Below are 5,422 nucleotides of genomic sequence, written 5' to 3'. Positions count from 1 at the left end.
CCTTCAATCCGATCAAGCTGACACTTAATATTAACCATCACAGAAGGTATGCTGGGAGTCTCCCATCCCTCACCAATGCAGTCATAGCCAACCTGGCATGCGTGGCCTCTTTCCCACTGACCTCTGATGTGATTCAGAGTCCCTTTCAACATAGCACTCAAGAGGGAGTTGACATGTGAACCGACACCCAGTTGTCAGCTTGTTTTTTTTTTTTTTTTTTTTTTTTTTAACCTGTTGGTTTCGATTCAGAAGGGTGCTGGAAGCTCTCACCCTTCTCTTCAGTTTTCTCTTTATTTACATTCAACCATGGCAGGGTCACAAATTAACTTTATGCCATGAAGATGTCTAGATAAAGTGCTTTTGTATTGCTCCATAACTGCTCTCTGTTGCCCTTACTGGACAGTGGGGAGGGGGCAAGGAAGGGTTCTGTACTTTAGATCAGCACTGCTCAAACCCGAATGTGCCTGTGAATCTGCTAGGGGCCTGATCAATATGCAGATTCTGATACCTTAGGTCTGGAGTCTCAGGTCTGGGACCTCAGAGTCTGTTTCTAATGAGTTTCCACCTGAAGCTGTTGGTTTGGGGCTCATACTTTGAGTAGTAAGGCTTTTAGACACTACAAGAAGCCTAGTCTGGTATCATAATTTAAATAGTCTCCTTATGAAACTCTTTAGTCTCTCTTACATACAATACTTAGTTGTTCAGAGTTCTGTTCCCTCCCCTTGCTCCTCTCAGGGATGGTGTCTGGGTATATGAAGAGGGAGTGTGTCTTCAGTACCTCCGCGGCAGAATGGGGAGAGGGTATCCATGAGTCTACATGGAGTCTCCAAGGTCACCCCGTGGCAGGTCTGGGCTGCTTCGTGGTCTGGTGACCACTAAGTTACCACCAGGCTCCTCTCTGGACCTGTGTCCAGACTAGGAAGTTAATCTGAAAGAATGATCTTGTGAAGATATTAATAAATGACGTTGACTTCTTGTGTCAACACAGAGAATCTATGAGCATCCAGAGAATTCTAAGCACAATGGCAGCCTGGTGTTTGGCGACAGAGGGGATTTCCATTGACTCTCACGTCACATGCAGCTGTGTATTCCATCTAGGAGTAAGGCTGAGCTAAGATGCTCGGTGTCTCCAGACCTCAGTTTCTTTTTCTGTAAGTCATATCTCATGGTAGTACTTTTTACTGTCCTCCTTTAGCTGCGGAGAAGTACAGTGAATCTACTTTTGGTTTCACCTCAATCCAAATGCAACCTGAACCCTCCTGAAGTAAAAGAGGATGGAATGGAAGTTAGTATCAAGTATGCCTGAGGATCCTGAGCCCCAAATCATGAGAATTCCAGAGCTAGGGGAAGACTTAACAATAGGTGACTTTGTACTAACTATGATTTAGCCCGCTATTCATCGAGCTATCTGGCCATCAACATTTGTTAAGCATTTAAATGGGTCACAGAGCAATGCACTAGGCAACAGTCAATCATTTGAGATAAATGAACATACAAAGTTCAAGGCCACACTTCAAAGCATAAATTTCCTGTTGCCTTAATTCTCAACAGGAATGGAGCATAATTTCATTTCTGTGTGAAACTTGCTTCATGGGAGTCTTGACGTGAGTCCTGTTGAAAGCCCCTTTAAGGAACACTGTCAAGAGTCCCTGACATTTTCTCTGGACAATTCAAACCAGAGGCTTTTAGAATGCTCCACAGATTGTCGCCAGAGCTCCCATTTACTTGCAAATCCACTTGACTACCAAGAGTGAAATGAGGAGAGCAGCCAGTCTTGTAAATAGAAAGAGGTCATTATTCCGCTGATGGAAACAAGTGGCCCAGACCCTTCCACCAAACTAACGCATTCTCCCAGCCCCGTTTCAGTTTGTTTCACATTTTGGAAAGAAGGAGTGGACAGATTGGGTGACTTGCCCAAGGCCACAAAATGTGCCACGACCGAGGTTTGGAATGAGACATGTCGTTTCTGGTTTGCAGTACCTTTCCCTCACAGTGCTACCTCTCTGTGGCTACAGGGATACCAGGGCTGCCATGAAGACAAAAAGGAACAAAGTAGAAAGTGTCATGCAGCTGTATTATTTTTATAGCCCTATTGTGTGTGACATCTTCCTGTTGTGAATTTGCTCTGTAGATGAAGAAAGCTAAGGATTTCATCATTTGGACAGCAAATAAGGTCTGGTCACCAGTCCTGGAATTTATGGGAGGGCAGCCAGTCCTTGAGACTTTGAAAAGGGAATGCTGATGGGCTTCGCCTCCAGCCCTGCCTCAGCTTGAGCCAACCATGTCAAAGGCAAGCAACTTAGCCATGTACTATGGAGCAGAAAATTAACTCAAGGTCAGCAGTCCCAAGAGTGGAGATGTGAACGATGCACTGTGAATGCCCAAATGTATCTCAGCCTCAGTACCCTAACCATCCCAAAATACTGACCAACTTCATGAAATGAATATGAATTGTCTTTCCTAGCACTCTTGTAATTCACTAAGATGAGAAGGCGGCCCTGAGCCTCAAATTCCTTAACCAACTCTTGCTAACGCCCAACCTTTGGGGTCACAAGGCACTGGATGGATCCTATGCTTCAGCCGGTCAGGACCTGGCTGGGTCCAAGCCTTGAATGAACAGACCAACAGAAGCTATGTTTTTCTACACTTCCCTGCACACCACTCATGTCTGGAATTCCCATCTTCACCACAGCCTGGAGGATGGCCTCTCCCCAGCACCTATGAAAACCATACCTGATGTTCGAACACACATCAGATGCCCATTGGATCCTGTCCTCAGACCTTCTGGCTAACCTGGCTGAAGTAGCCTCTGCAACTGGGGTTGTTTGCCTTTCACCTAAGTCTGTTTCTTAGATTTTTTTCTTCTTCCCACCAGTATAAGTTTTGGCAAGTGCAGCAAGCGTGCCAACTCCCATTATGACATACATGGTCAGGGTCAGGGTGGAGTTAGAGGTGCAGGACCATGTATTAGAAAGTGTAGAAGTAGTAAGGTTTTTTTTTTTTTTTTTTGGTATAAATGTATGGAGTACAAGTGTAATTTTGTTACATGAATATATTGAGTAATGGGAAAGTCAGGGTTTTTAGTATATCCATCACTTGAATAACATACATTGTATCCATTAAGGAATATCTCATCATTCACCTCTCTCCCTTATCCTTCCAAGTCTCCAGTGTCTATCCTTTTACACTCTACATCCCTGTATACACGTTATGTAGCTCGCACTCATAAATGAGAACATGTGGTATTTGTCACCCTGTTTCTGAGCTGTTTCACTTAAAATAATGACCTCCAGTTCCATCCATGATTTTGCAAAAGACATGATTTTATTCTTTTTATGGTTTAATAGTATTCCATTGTGTATATATGCCACATTTTCTTTACTGATCATCCATTGATGGACATTTAGGTTGATTTCAGGACTTTGCTATTGAGAACAGTGCTGTGATAAACACATGAGTGCAGTCATCTTTCTGGTATAATGATTTCTTTTTCAAGACAGGAAGTAGATGCCCAGTAGAGGAATTTCTGGATCAAATGGTAGTTCTATGCTTAGTTCTTTGGGTAATCTGTAGCTGTAGTCCAGGGATTGGCAGAGCGAGTTATACACGCTCCCTTCCTAGGGCTTGTACCTCAGCTTCCTGGAGAAATGGCCTTGATTACTCTGATGACTATAACCAGCGCAGTACCTCCCTTAGATCTGGCAGCCAGGGCCCTGCCCCATGTCTCATGCTTTAGAAGTTTCTGCCCTGACCTGGCCTGCTCTGACCCTAGCCAAATGAGTGAGGAGCCCATAGGTCTGAGGGGCTTGCTTGCCCAGTCTACACACTGTCTCTTCTAGACCACTCTCTGGAGTCCTGGGGCCATGTAATTTCCATCCAAAAAGCTCAAGGCCAAATTCTAGGACTTGCCTGATGCCTTTCCTCATGTTTGTCCTGGAGTAATAGCAAATGCGTGCTTTGTGAGAGGCAGGTGGTAGGGGTTGGGGGCTGTGCACCACTGGGCTGAGGTGTCCAACATCTGTGCATGAGGTCCCCATAATGTGGGTTACAGCCTCTGTGTGTACTCCTGCCCAGATGCCCATGCAGGCCACAGGGTGAGAAACCCCACATATTCTTTTCTGGAATGCTTTTCTGTTCCCATCGGCTAGGTCAGCTCATCAATTCTCATGGTTTCAAATACCAGCTTCATACTAATGACACCTAAATCTGTATTTGCCTCTGCTGAACTCAAGAATATTTCCTTGATAATTTCCACTTGGATATCACAGATAACCCAGACTTAACATGGTTTAAACAGATTTCTTAATATCTTCCCCGAGATTATTGTGTTTCCACCTCCAGTCTTCACCATCTTAGTAAACAATGTCACCATCCACTCAATGGCTCAAGATGAAGGACCTAGAAGCATCCTTATTGGAACCCTTCCTTTATTCCCTGATATCAAACCCATCAACAAATTCTCCTGGTTCAAGCAAGCTCAAATGTCTTTCCTCTCCCTCTCTGCTGCTATCCCTTTGATTCAAACCACCATTGTCTCTTGCCTGTACTACTGAGATAACCTCCTCAATGGTTGCTCTGCTTCCACTATTGGTCTCCTACAATCCATCCTCCTCATAGTGGCAAAAGTGCTTTTCTGTTCATGTGAGCTGGATCGTGCCCTTCTCCTGTGTGAAAGGGAGAAATGACTTCTCACAGCCTTGTGAGCATGGCCCTTGCCTGCCTCCCCCTCCTCCTCTCATGCACTCTTCCTTCTTCTGCATACCTCTTCAGGCTGGCCCTTCAGTTCCTGCAGCACAGAGGCCTTTCCACACCTTGCACAGTCATCGGCATCTCACATGGGTTCTCTGCTGAAACACTGACTCTGAGAGTCTTCCCTGACCCGTCTAGCTAAAGATCACTCATTCCCTGCATTCATTCTCCTTCTCAGCCCCTTCTGTGTCCCCAGCATAGCACTTAATGTATTTGAAATTATTACATTGTTTTGTTTTTTGTTCTTTTGAGACAGAACCTCACTCTGTCACCTAGGCTAGAGTGCAGTGGTGCAACCATGGCTTCAAATTCTTGGCTTCAAGCAATCCTCCCACCTCAGCCTTCCGACTAGCTGGGACCACAGGTGCATGGCACCATGCCCAGCTAATTTTTCATTTTCTGTGGAGACAGAGTTCCACTCTGTTGCCCAGGCTGGTCTCAAACTCCTGAGCTCAAGCGATCCTCCCACTTCAGCCTCTGAAAATGCTGGGATTACAGGCATGAGCCATTGTGCCTAGCCAAAATTCGTATTTCAAATCATGTGTGTTTTAAATCGTTTATCCTACTAGGATATAAGCTCTTTAAAGGCAAGGGCTCTGACTCTCTTGTTCACAGTTCTCTCCCCTGTGCCCAAGGCAGTGCAAGGCATGTGGCTGGCACTGGATAAACATTT

At 45.1% G+C, this 5,422-nt stretch overlaps 1 long non-coding RNA gene across 1 annotated transcript; it reads right to left on the bottom strand.

The window, feature by feature from the left end:
• Positions 1–641: 641 nt before the first annotated feature.
• Positions 642–2,790, bottom strand: LOC108580934. Its single transcript, XR_001892599.3, has 2 exons — positions 2,734–2,790; positions 642–1,259 (listed from the first exon to the last, which is right to left on the bottom strand). It is a non-coding gene; the product is annotated as an uncharacterized LOC108580934 (long non-coding RNA).
• Positions 2,791–5,422: the final 2,632 nt, after the last annotated feature.

This window comes from Papio anubis, chromosome 9, assembly GCF_008728515.1.
Source record: "Papio anubis isolate 15944 chromosome 9, Panubis1.0, whole genome shotgun sequence".
Taxonomy (NCBI): Eukaryota; Metazoa; Chordata; class Mammalia; order Primates; family Cercopithecidae; genus Papio; species Papio anubis.
The sequence above is the reverse complement of the archived record's forward strand: the minus strand, read 5'-3'. Positions and strand labels throughout refer to the sequence as shown.